This window comes from Jaculus jaculus, chromosome 9 (genome assembly GCF_020740685.1).
Source record: "Jaculus jaculus isolate mJacJac1 chromosome 9, mJacJac1.mat.Y.cur, whole genome shotgun sequence".
NCBI lineage: Eukaryota > Metazoa > Chordata > Mammalia > Rodentia > Dipodidae > Jaculus > Jaculus jaculus.
In genome coordinates this window covers 52,007,272-52,021,447 of record NC_059110.1, presented here as the reverse complement: position 1 = coordinate 52,021,447, position 14,176 = coordinate 52,007,272, and the positions used below count along the sequence as shown (strand labels likewise).

The window sequence follows — 14,176 nt, the reverse complement described above, 5'->3', positions numbered from 1 at the left end:
AAAGAAAAGGTTATGCCCATCAAAAGGCTTCTAAATATCTATATTTATCCTTTGATACATGCTGCTCTCACTCATGGATGCTTTACAGATGGCATCAAATACTGGGAAGACTACACAAGACCAGTCATCTCTATTACACCCACCCCACGTGGGTGTAATAGAGAGGAAGTTGCAGATTACATGTCAGTACTGCTCTCACTGGTAGCCTGAGAACCTCCTCCAGAGAGACGGTGGTAGGCACTAAAGAGACTCAACACTCATCAAGGCAGAAAATTATAGGCTGTGAGAGCTCAGAACTAAAGAGATTTATAATACATCCTGTAAGGTCATGGAACATTGCAGAAAAGGGAGATAGAAAGAATATAAAAGCCACAAACTGGAAAAGTATACTCTGATGGGTTGTGCCTCTCACACAGGGACTTACTGATGCATTAATGACCCCACAGTTACTACCAATAGCCTCCCTGAGGAGTGCCTTCAGTAGAATGGGGCAAGAGGAGAATGAACATAAGAATATAACCTAATGTGAATATAGCCAATTTATAATATGTTCATATATTAAAATTTTCAATAAAATCTAAAATCATTCTTCACTTTTACTTTTTTATAGAAATAAACTATCAGAGAAATATGCCCACACACTTAGAAAAAAAACAACTATGAACCATCTTTTTCTAGGTTTCTGGAAGTATCTTCACTATCAGATGACTGAGATTATGTTCAAAATGAAATAGGGAAACAATCATTCAAGATTTTATAATCAACAGTCCCAGGCTTTTTAGTGTATAAGAAAAAAATATCATTCTGGATATCATCATTTTACACTGTAACTTGGGATGTTTGCTATTATAGACAGGATTGAAAAATTTAAAACCCACTATGACATCCTGCTATGTCTTCTGTTTTCTTGAAGACAGAAACAATGTTCTACTGCCAGGATACGTGCCCAGGCCAGCAGTTAATGTATCCTGAGTCTTGAGAGAATGAACTGAAAGCAGGCCTTATTCTTGAGAGAATAAGCCAGAAGTGAATCTGCTTGTGTTGTAGGACAGCAACAAGAGAAATAGATTCAATGATCTTTTTTTAAAAATGTACAATTTAATAATACATATATTTTCAGATAAAAATACTTCTAAATATATTTTGATGTTATTTTGGGGTGCACATTTTTGTCACCTTCTTAATCAGAGATTGTCTCATTGTTAGGACAAAATACCCGACCAGAAGTAGCATTAAAGAGAGGAGTTTAATTCAGTTTACAGTTTCGAAGGGAATTTCAAGATGGAAAAGACATGTCATTTTGGAGCAGGAAGCTTGACATCACAACTCACCAGAGTCAGAAAGGAGAAATGAAACAGCAAGTAGAGCTGTTCCTCAAGGCCCACACCCCATTAAGCCACTTCCTCCATCAAGACTTAAATTCTCTTACTGAACTCTGCCACTTTGCTGTAGATCAAGTATTCAAACACATGAGCCTATGAGGTGAGGGAGGCATTTTACATTCAAGCCACCACAGAACTACTTCTAATTAAAACTGAGCTATGACTAGTGATGTGGCTTAGCAGTTAAGGAGCTTGCCTACAAAGCCAAAGGACCTAGGTTTGGTTCCCCAGGACCCACATAAGCCAGTTAGATGCACAAGGGGGCACACACATACGGGGTTTGTTTGCAGTGGTTGGAGGCCCTGGTGTGCCCATTCTCTCTCTCTTTCTCTCTCTCCCCACCTGCCTATTTCTCTCCCTCTCTCTCTCAAATAAATAAAAAATATTAAGTAAAACTTAGTTTAAAAACTGAGTTACAGTCTCTTCGTCATCATTACTGTTATCATTACTGTTTTTGTTAAAAACTTTAAAATTAGAAAGTATTTTGCATGATGTTTCCTGACTTATTTCTGGTCATTTATGTCTATTAGAATGTTCTAAAACATTAAATATTCTCATTTTCAGGAGGATACACTCACCATCAGCTAACTTCTTATCTCAGTGATGCACAATTGTAGAAATTATCAAATTACAACATCTAGTTATTCTAGTTCACTGCTTTCCTAGGTGAGAGCAGTCTGCACTGTTTCCTCTTAAATCCTGCAGGTTGTTGCAAGCCTCCAGTCTCTGCCATATTAGAAAACCTTTTTATCTACAAAGTCTAACTTAAGTTCTAGTACCTCTTCAGAAGCATTGTCTCTACTACACTGAGTGACCACACCTTTGTGAGAACTCTTTCCTTCTAATACTTGTGCTATTTACTTGGCACTTATGTAATGACAATACCTCCAACTCAGAATTTTAAATGTTTCAGAAATCCTAAAGAGCTCTCATTCACTGTTTCACTATTGACTTATAATATTCTTTTTATTCTAAACTTGATACTATCACATTGACCAGATACAAGGGACTATTATGAAGAGAGCCTACAGGATGAGAGAAAAGCTTTCCCAATTATACATCAGATAGGAAATTAAGGTCTAGGATATGTAAAGAACTCCAAAAACTGGGAATGGTGGCACACGCCTTTAATCCCAGCACTCGGGAGGCAGAGGTAGGAGGATTGCCATGAGTTCAAGGCCACCCTGAGACTACAGAGTTAATTCCAGGTCAGCCTGGACCAGAGTGAGACCCTACCTCGAAAAACCAAAAAAAAAAAAAAAAAAAAAAAAAAGAACTCCAAAAAAATATCCAATACATATTTTTCTTGAAAAGATGTTCAACAACCTTAGCCATGAAGAAAATGAAAATTAAAAGTACATTAAGCTGTGGTGACACACACATACAATTCCATAACTCCAGTGGTTGAGGAAGAAGGGTATTTTCCCTTCCCTCAGTATACAGTTACCAGAGTAAAAGATCTTTGTTCCTTTAGAAGAACCATGACAGTGTAGACTTACAGTGATATTGCAGGACACTTCCACTTAGGGCCTATGTAGTTAATGAGCTGCTAATCTAAAATTTGAATCAGAGCTTGAAACTGAGCAAGTATCATAATTTTTTATTGTTATGGCCATGTTAGCCCCTGATCCTTTGCCTTTGTGATGGTATTACAATATTATGTAGCAACCTGACCAGATTAAGCACTACCCAGAGAGCTATTATTCTTTCTGGATATTCCTGTGACAACATTTAGAAAAGTGATCACTTTTGAATTAGGGGATTGATTAAGAAAGATCTGCTCTCGCTCAAGGTAGGCAACGAGCATCATCCAATTAGCTGAGGGTCCCATAGAACACACAGGCAAAAAAAAAAAAAAAAAAAAAAAAAAAAAAAAAAAAAAAAAGCTGAATACTCACTTTTCTGGGATTGGACTCCATCTTCCCTTGCCTTGGAACCAGAATCTCATATTCTCTGGCCTTCAGACTATAGGACTTGAACCAAAGCTCCTACATGTCTCAAGCCTTGGAATTTCAGTTACATCATTGGCTCTGCTGGATGTGAGATTTTTGGATTTGGAAAGAACTAAGATACTAGCATCCTTAGTTCTTCAGTTTGTAAATGCCCTACAAATAGTCTCTGCATCATCTATAATTTCAAAATATTCCCTTAACAAATATCCTATCTCCTATCTTTCTGCCTGCCATCTATTTATATATCCTATTGGTTATTGTTCTCTGAAAAACACTGCTTAATAGATTTCTTGATTGCAGATGTTAAATATTGGTAATCCATCTATTATTCTAAGGACAATGTGTTTTTCTAACTTTTTTCACAGCTCTTTTGTTGTCAAACCTCTTTGTCAGTCCATCATCAATCTAATGGGTACGCTGGTTCTGGTAGTTAAGTGAAGTTATTTGGTGTTTATTACTACAATCCTAGATTATGCTACAGATCTAGGACTTTCTCTCCTACCTTTAGGTCCAACCTGCAGAGGAGCTCTCACTGTGCTTTTAGTGATGCTTAGAGAGATTGCCTCTATCAGCCCTTCACTGATGTCTGGTGAATGATATATACTCTGAGAAGTTTTCTATCCTCATATAATATGCCCATTCTAATTTTCCCACCTCCCTAAACCTTTATATTCCTTTCTCATCCTTACAGGTATATAGAATTGATCTTCAAAGGTATTAAACTTCCCTAACCACCTTTGTCTCATCTCCATGAGTTTTTTTTTCTTTCTTTCTTTCCTTTTTTTCTTCCTTCCTTCCTTTTTCCCTTTCTTTCTTTCTTTCTTTCTTTCTTTCTTTCTTTCTTTCCCCTCCTTTCCTTTCTTTCTCTTTCTTTTTCTTCCTTCTTTCCTTCCTTCCTTATTTTCTTTCTTTTTTTCTTTCCTTCATTTCTTTACCTTTTTTTTAAAGTTTTGTTTTGAGGCAGTGTGTAACTCTAGTCCAGGTTGGTCTGGAACTCATTCTGTTTCTGAGGCTGGCCTTAAATTCACTGTGATCCTCTACCTCAGCCGCTCAAGTGTTGGGATTAAAGGTATAAGCCACCACTACCAGCTACATTATTCAATTCATATTACAGAAAATATACAAAATAAATGATTTTTTGTTTTTAAACATTTTATTGACAACTTCTATAAAAACTAACACTATACCATGATCAAAATTCCTTCCCACCATCTTTCCCTTTTCCCCTCTCAAATCACACTCCACTGATTCACTTATTTCTCTTCGATTTTGATGTCATCAGTTTTTTTCCTCCTATTATGCAAGTTGGTATAGGTAGTATTAGCCACAGTGAGGTCATGACTATCAATGCTACTTTGTTCTAGAAGACAGCATTGGGAGCACTCCTCCCCTTCCTTTGGCTCTTACATTTTTTTTTATTTATGTGAGAAAGAAAGAGAGAGAGAGAGAAAGAGAATGGGTGGGCCAGGGCTTCCAGCAACAGCAAATGAACTCTAGACCCATGCCCCATCTTGTACATCTGTCTTATGTGAGTACTGGGGAATCAAACCTGGGCCTTTGGCTTTTCAGGCAAGCGCCTTAACCACTAAGCTACCCCTCTAGCCTGGCTATTACATTCTTTCCAGAAGGTATGATAGAGATGTCTTATTTAGTGCTGAACACTCCACTGTCACTTCTCAGCATTTTCTCAGCCCCAGAGGTCACTCAATTCTGAAAAGAGAAGCTGCTCTAACCAGAAGTGATATGAGTGTTAATATATAGGCATAAATGTATTTAGAGGGCAGTTTGGTGGGAATAATACACCCACTTAGCCAGACAACATTAGGAGTTTCCCCATTATGGTTTATAATCTCCCAAGCCATACGCTTTTCATTAGGTTTTACTACCAGGCAGAAATTCCCTTCTTAAAGCAACATAACAGTCATGCTACCATTTTATCAGTTGGAACATTTGACCAGGCTTGCCAACTTGCAGGGTCAACTGCTGGCTAACACTATTGATGACTTTTCTCCCCCATTGTGTTTCATATGTCTTTCCAACATCCTGATAGCTAGTCCAAATGGAAGATGCTTCCAGGTCAGCTCCAACTTGATTTCTCAGTGATCTGTAGTCTAAGCATGTAGTCTTCAGCAACAAGGTCTTATCCTCTTCTGGTAGGCAGCTAAACCCTTGGCAATGGCCTGCAATGTTTTTGAGCATCACAACCTCCCTGGTCAACAACTCATTGTGAGGTGTTCCAACCCGGGCACTAAAATTTTCTAGTAACAATCTATGTCTTCTGGGCAAAACAAAATCCACCTTTGCATGTTTTTGTGAAATATTTTTGCCCAAGATATCTTAACACATATATAGTAGCAAGCTAAGAAGTAAGATTCCATATGGCACATTCATAACAACTTAAATTTTGATTAACTTTCCTCCCCACCCTCCCCCCTTCTATTCCTCCCTCTTGAACCATTTCCCCACCCCTAGTATTCTGTCCTTCTACTAACATGCTACTATATCCTCACCTTAAGCCTTCCCCTCTTTTCTTCCCTTCATAACCTCTTTTTAGCATCCTGGTCTTTACTAGTGATTTTATTTTATGTTTTATTTATTTTTTTTAAATTTAATTTATTAGTTTTCTTTTCAATAAATACAGGCAGTTTGGTACCATTATTTAGGCTCATCTGTGATCTACCCCCTCCCATTAGACCCTCCTTGTTATTGAAAATGGGTCGTGCATTGTGGAGTTAGCCCCCAGTTATTAGTATGATAAATGTCTCTGAAAATCATGACCCAACATGTAACTCTGACATTCTTTCCGCCCCCTCTTCCGCAAGATTTCCCTGAGCCATGTTGGGTTCATTTTTGGTTTGCTTCAGTGCTGAGGTGTTGGGGGCCTCTGAGGCTCTGGATCTCTGATTTGGTAGGAGTTGATTTTTCTCTGCATTGATCTCCTTCCCCTTTGTGCTGGTATCCAGTTCACAGGAAAACATCACCCTTGCTTATTTCGCCAGTTGTCCTTAGTTTCAGTTGGGCCCCTTCTGAGGTATGTTGGGGCAGCTCTCTTCTTAGGATCTGCATCTATCTGGAAAAGAGAAGCAGATTCTCCAACGGAGAGTAAGTTAGCACCCAGAAAATTGAGATAACACTTACTTTTTTGATAGACAGTTTGATAGGTGTAGGCCCTCTTATACCCCGTGATTGATGGTAGCTTGATATTGTAGAGTGGGCTTGTGTTTGGGTATGGTTCTGACTTGTTTCCCAGCTCCAGCTAAGGGTCTAGTACCACTAAGTGGATCAGTTAGCCAAATCAAGAGCAATTGATTCCTCACCATGGCTGTGTACCACTATTGCACTTGTGTGGGTATCACATCCGGTTACTTGTTGCTACTTAGGTTAAACAATGTGTTGCTTGGACAGATCTTGGTCACTTCCCCCAGTCGCCTATGTAGCGCCTTCTGGCACTAGACACGCTGACTGTCTGGGGACTGACTCTCTCCTGGCTTCCAGCCATGTCATTCCATTTTACGTGTCAGCTGCGTATGGAGTCTTCAGCAATAGGGTCTTACCACTGGCCTTTGGTGGGTCATCAATTACTCTGACAGAAGTCTGTCATTGTTTTGGGAAACCTTGTAGGTTTCTCTGATCAAAAGCTCATTGTGGATTGTAGGCCCAAGCTGGAAGTGGGGGTTACAGGTCAGTGTCCACTAAGAAATTGAGGAAAAAGATAATCAAGACTGACCTAAATCTCCTACATCTCCCTTCCCTCCCTCTCCCCCTCTCCCCTCTATCTCTCTCCTCTCTAACTCTTGTATATTAGTTATCTTTTACTAGTGATTTTAATTGCAACTAATATACAAATATAAATGTTTGAAGCTAGGATCCACATATGAGAGAGAACAAGTGGAATTTGGCTTTAAGCCTGAGTTACCTAGGTTAGTATAATCTTTTCCCGATCCATCCATTTCTTTGAAAATTTCATAACTTAATTTTTTTACAGTTGAATTTTTACTCTATTGTGCAAATATACAGTAACTCCATTATCCACTCATCAATTGCAAGACATCAAGCCTGGTTCCATATCCTACATATTATGAATAGAACAGCCATAAACATGGATTAGCAAGTATCCTTAAAGTAGTGAGTAGAATTCTTAGGGTATATGCCAAAGAATTGTTGGTATAGCTTGGCCATATGGTAAATCTATTTTTAAGCTGACTTTGGAACCACCATGCTAATTTTCACAGAAGTATTTCTGATTAACGTTTCCACCAACAATAATATCTTGTTGTATTATTCCCTTAATCACATAAGGTAAGCTTCTTTATCTCTTCTAACTAATGTTGATTTGAAGACTATTCTGTCAGATATTAGAATGGTAAGACCTGTTTGTTTTATATGCTCATTTGCTTGAAATAACATTTTACATCCTTTCACCCTATGATGCTGTCTGATTTTTATGGAGAAATGAATTGTTGGAGGCAACAAGTAGAAGGATCCTGCATTTTAGTCAAGTCTTAAAGTCTCTGTGTTTTGGTTGATGTTAAGAGTTATTGAAAGGTGTATATTTACTCCCATCATTCTTCTTGATTTTGTGATGCTTGCAGTTTTTATGTTATTCTCTTGCATTAAGTATTAATCAAGCATGTTTTTTTTTTCCTGTGGGTCATGTATGTGCCTACCTTCAGACCAAATGATCCCTTCAAGCATTTTTGGTAGAGCTGGCTAAGTGGCCATGTGTTCCTTTAGCCTGTTTTTATCATAGAAAGTTTATGTTTCTTCTTTACTTATGGTGAATACCTTTGCTGAATATATTGGACTGGCTGGACAGATATTATCTTTCAGGAATATGTCATTTGAAATATATCATTCCAAACTCTTTTAGCTTTTAAAGTTTGTATTGAGGAATCCACTGTCATCCTAATGAGCTTCTCTTTACAGACAACTAGATACTTCTCTCTGGTTGCTTTTGATACATTTTCTTTGGTCTATGTGTTTAGTAGTTTAATTACAATATGGTGAGTAAAGGTTCTTTTGTGGTCTTATCTGATTGGAGTTATAAATGCCTGCTGTATATGTATTGACATCTCTTCCCCTGCTTGGAGGAAGTTTTTTTCTATGGTTTTATTGAAAATTAATTACTATACCTTGAGATTAAAACTCTTCTTCTCGACCCTTAATTCTTAGTTGGATCTCTACCTGAATTAGTTTATCTTTTTCTCTTTGTTGGAATATTCTATATTTCCCACCTTGTCTTCTAGCTCAGATAACCTGGCTTCTCCTTAATCTATTGGTGAACCTTTCTGTGTGAACCTTTAGTGAATCTTTCTGACTTACTGTGTCTAGTTTTCTAGTATTTTAGATTGGTATTTCTATTTTATTACTCATATCCTTTTGCCCTGAGAATTCAGAAAACTTTATTTAAATGAAAAAAATTTAAAAACTGTTTTTAGAGTTAAAGCCTTTTTTATTAAAAACCACCAAGAATATTTTTAAGGCAGAAATATGTCATCGAGAGCAGTTAACAAGATGTAGAGAATGGAAAGACAACCAATGGGTTATTTAAAGAAAGTATTATTAACACATGTGCCTAACAGGACAAATTTGGTGACAGAAAAGACTTCAGAACATGCTAGCATCTCAGAAGCAGGCCTCACAGGCTATTTGATTTTCTCAGGTTCTATCAGTATCTAAGATCCCTCTTCATCCTCAATCTTGAGAGCCAAATAGTACTTTAAATGTTCGATGTCAGCAAGTTTATACTCTACCACAAGGGGGGCATCTGTACACATACAGATTGTCACTGCAAGATAAAGTGGAGTGACTTTTGTAAAAGAAAAGAAAAAGAATGTTTAGGTACCACAGTGGAAACATTAGCTAAACTGGCTTATTCATTTCTATAGTAACAGCTTCATTCTTTTTATCAACATTACTTGTTTGTGACAACTAAATGTTTTTATTTTCAAGTTCTTCACTTGCATAAAATTTTACTCTATCTTTTGCACAGGATTTTACAACAGCATCTCCAATATGACTGTGATCTTGGTATATACATGCAAATTCTCTACAAGATATCTTGACTACCCAACTTTAGTCTTATTCTAGAATTCCAAGTTGCTCAATGTCTAAATTTATTAACTTCATTTGATAGTTTGAAATTTTCTCCTGATTTGGTGCTTCAAATACTAGTGCCGAGGTATCAGCATTATCTTCAGCACGTAGTATAAGGGTGCCTTCATTTCCAACACATTTTGATATTTTGGATATGCTGGTGAGGTCCATACCTCTGCAGTGGCAGTTGAGTGAACTATACCAAGGAGACACACAAGGAGCCCCTCCTCTTCAGGTTCAAAATACCTGAGCTGATGTCCCATCAGGCCTGGTTGATGAGGCTCTTGAGCACCTCCAGCACTTTCGTGAGGATGGAGCCTTGGACCAGGTACACTTCAAACATGATGGAGGAGTCACAACAGACTATAGACAGGTAAAAGGGAGAAAGGCCCAGCACACTTAAGCATCCTTATTTCTTAAACAGACAGGGTGATGAAGACTGAATCCTGTAAACTATATCTTACTCATATCTTTTTATATTGATCTCCTTACTTCACTAAGTTGATTTCCTATGTTCTCCTTTAAGAGTTTTTGTATTTCTTTGATTTCTTTGAACATACATATAATCATTTCCCCCCCCTCTGGTGTTTCATCTAATTCAGTCTCACTAGAGGGTACTTCAGTTGGAATTATAAACTTTGGAAGAATTATGTTATCTTGATTTATTGGTGATTCCTTTATTATTTCATAGAGATTTTTGCATGCTGAATTATTTCAATGCTCAGATTTTGTAGTTATCTGCTATATTCTTATATGTGCACATATTAACTTCTATGTTCAGGGTAGATGCTTGTGGTGGCAGATGTAGCTCTATATTATTCCCAGAGAAACAGCAGGAGTGACTCAAGCTATTGGATAAGCCTGCTACACAAATGTCCTTGATTAAATTAACAACCATGTTCTTTTGATTTTAAGCTTATTGGTGAGTAAAAGAACAAGGCTGATAAAAGAATGCTAGATTTTGGTTACTTCGAATTGAAACAGTATGAGATGAATTAATGTGAAGACTTTTAGTAACTTTGAGAAATGAACAATGCGACAGATCTAGGAGAAGGTAGTTGGAGTACTGTTAGTTTCCACAGATTTTAGGGGTTTGGGGGGCTATGGAAGTTTGTAGTTATGGAAAATAAGGAAGAGGGGTAAGGCGGAGAGCATGTGGAAAAGGGGTTGGAATGAGAGGGAAAATAAATAAGTTGTGGGTGAGAAGAGTAGTGCAGAACAACCTAAAATCCAAATAATCAGTATACAAATACATATAAAACTACCATGGAATATTTATGCATGAGTGAGGATTATAGCAAAGTATCAAAATCAAAGGCCCTAAACCGGCTCAACATGGTGGCTCATGCCCTTAATCCTGTCAGTTGGGGGTCTGAGAGTTCTGGGCTGCAATGGGTGCTGGCTCAGCTAGGTCATAGTAAGACCCTATAACCAAAAAAAAAAAAAAAAGACAGAAGAAAATAAGGCACTATAAACTAAGAAATATCAAAAGTTATACAGCTTATTTAAAAATGGTAAAATAGGGCCAGAGAGATGGCTTAGTGGTTAAGGCACTTGCCTGTGATGTTTAAAGATCCAGGATACATTCACCAGTACCTACTTAAGCCAGATGCACAAGGTGGTGTATGTGTCTGAAGTTCATTTCCAGTGGCTAGAGGCCATGGTGCATCCATTCTCTCTCTGTCTGTCTGTCTATCCATCTATCTATCTACTTACCTACCTACCTACCTACCTACCTACCTACCTACCTACCTACCTATCATCTATCTGTCTATCTATCTACCATCTGCCTCTCTCTCACTCTCAAATAAATAAATAAAATATTCAAAATTGCAAAATAGACTAAATATACATCAATCATATCTAACACATCAGTATTTTATTTTGAGGTAGGGTTTTTCTCTAGCCCAGGCCAACCTGGAATTAACTATGCAGTCTCAGATGGGCCTTGAACTCCCAGCTATCCTCTTTCTTCTGCCTCCCTAGTTAATGCTGGGATTAAAGGTGTGCACCACCACACCCAGCCATATCGTTATTCTTGTTTTAGTGGGCTAGGTTTGGAATTCCTTCCTTCCCTGAGCTTCATTTCTTTAAAAACCTTCCCTGATATGGAATGTCCAATTGGTATTTCCAGTGCAAACCTATATTTCCAGCTTTAGGGTACATACTGCTCTTGTGTAATATAGCCCCGTTACCTTTTGGGGTGACTTTCTACCTCACTATGTTGATGACGCTGGTTACCTCTTTGGTGAGCTGTGAGCTTGGCTTAGCTGGTTAAGTCTACTCTTCAGAACATGCTACTGGATGCTGTGAGGGGGAGGAGTGTCGCTGATTCTTTGGCATCCTGAGACCTAGAGACCTGAGACCAGGTGCTAGCATATGGGGAAGGGAGGTTGTGGAAAGCTCTCTGAAGTTGTTCTAGAGCTAATCAGTTGGTCCCTATCGTCTTTTTCAGAATTTTTTTGACTTTGGAATGCTGGTGTGAATGGGAGAATCCCTTCTCTGTGGCTCAGCTCTTCCTGGCTCAGGCAGGGTTTGGTGAGTAGAAGCACTTTGCAGAGGATCAGCTGAAGTCAGATTCTTGATCTTTGCCAACTGTGTGATTGATGGGGGCTCCTACATCACTACTGCTTATCTGCAAGGGTCTCAACTGGGTTAATAATTCCTTACACACCTTATCTTTTGCATAGAATTTATTTTGTATTCTCTCCACACTTTTTCCCCAGGGTTCTTTGGCAAGGTTCCTATTCTGTCATGTTACCCAGAAGTCTCCTGAATTCTTGTTTGTACAATCTTACTTTCTCATTCCCTTGAACCAGAACATAATGTTTCAGAGTCCCAGATATTCTTAGCAGATCTCTTTTGATTATCTAAACACCTTGAGTCTGAAATACTATGGAATGCTGCATTTGATCCTCAGCTATTTAAGTATTTTTGTTTATGTTCCCTGTACTAACTAGAATGTTAGAATATAAACCCCATCAAGACAGAGACTTTGCTTTGTTATTGTTCTAGTCCTATAATCTGAAACTGCTGTATACAATTTACTCAGTAAATATTAAATGTGTGAATGATGACAGATTATAAAGATCTACAAACAAATAAACTGAGTAAGAAACTATAGAATATCCATCCTAGTAGCTTTTATGCACCCATTAGAAATAATTATCAGGAGGGTTAGATAGATGGGTTAGCAGTTAAGGCTCTTGCCTGCAAAGCCATAGGACTCACGTTCAACTCTCCAGGTCTCACATAATTCAGTTGCACAAAATTACACAAGTGTGTAAGGTAACACATCTGCACAAGGGGGCACATGTGTTTGGAGTTCAATTGAAGTGGCTGGAGACCCTAGCATGCCAATTCTCTCTCCCTCTCTCTCTCTCTCTCCCACATAAAAGATAAAGCCAGTATGTTGGGCTTACCTCAAAAAAAAAAAAAAAACAATGAAAGAAGAAAAAATAATCATGAAGAATTTCCAATGATACCAGAGAAAACTTCTGCAATATTTTTTTGTAAGTTATTATGAGAGATAAAACCACAATCATTCCAGCCATGGAAACAGACCCATATTAGAAGAAAAGCTAGAGGATGGTATAAAATGTACACATGACTCAGTGTCCCATTAATATTGACACAAATTTTGCTTTGAAATAAGTTGGAAAGACATACCCTACAATATTTCCTCATCACCAGTCAGATTGTCTGGTCACCCTCCTGGCACCTCCTCATCTTGAGTGACCAACATACACAAAGGAGGCCCCACAGATCACCTTTCATCTGATAAAGGAACAGACCCCATGAAGATGGTATCAGCTGGAGAATGGACTACTGTTGCTGCCACAAGCCCTAGGGTGGAAACTGGCTAAGCAACTACATGAAGGAGATGTGGACTCAATCATCAAGGATATCACCACCCACTGTCAGGCCTGGCAACAGACAAATGCCTCCTCTGGTAAGGTACCATCAATGGGGGTGAGAGAACAGAAAACAGAGCTGGGTAGATAATGGGAAGTTGATTTCACAGAGGTAAAGCAAAATCAATATGGATATAGATATTGTTTATGTTGATACAATTTCAGGATGAGTGGAAGCTTTCCTGACCAAGTCTGAGACAGCCCAATAGTGACTAAGGAATTGTTAGAGGTGATAATCCCGCCCCCTATGGATTGTGCCTCAGGATAAGATAAGAAAATAGGTCTGCCTTTGTGTCAAAAATCACTAGGACATTGATTTAGAAGTTGGGGATTAATTGGAAATTACCCACAAAGTTTAGAACAGGTTGAAAGAATTAATCAGACTTTGAAGGAGACTTTAACTAAATTAGCCCTAGAGACTGGCAAAGGATGGGTGGGACTCCTTCCCTTTGCCCTGTTGAGGACCAGGTATACCCCTTACATAAAAAAAAAAAATACTCCATTTAAAATTATATATAGACTTCCAGTTAAGATGGCAGCATAGGTACCACACCAAAGCAGCCTGGGGGTTGGGGGAAAGACCAAAAAAAAAAATCTCAGCAAAATACATACTTACTAAAAAGTGAGGTGTATAGGAAATTGAAGCAGCATCAGAGAAGTAGAAGAGATCCAGAGCATCCAGGCGGGCAAAAGCAGGTCCGCTGAATGTGGCAGCGGTGGCAGCGGCGGCGCACCAGAAAACCACCAGGCTAGCCTCTAGCCGCAGGAAAAGCCAGGTGTGGGGAGATTCCACTCACACCGGAGCTCTCCACAACTCAAGAAACGTGAAGGG

At 38.5% G+C, this 14,176-nt stretch overlaps 1 pseudogene; it reads right to left on the bottom strand.

Moving 5' to 3' along the window:
* Nucleotides 1-9,009: 9,009 nt before the first annotated feature.
* LOC101594805 lies at nucleotides 9,010-9,773 on the bottom strand (annotated as a pseudogene).
* Nucleotides 9,774-14,176: the final 4,403 nt, after the last annotated feature.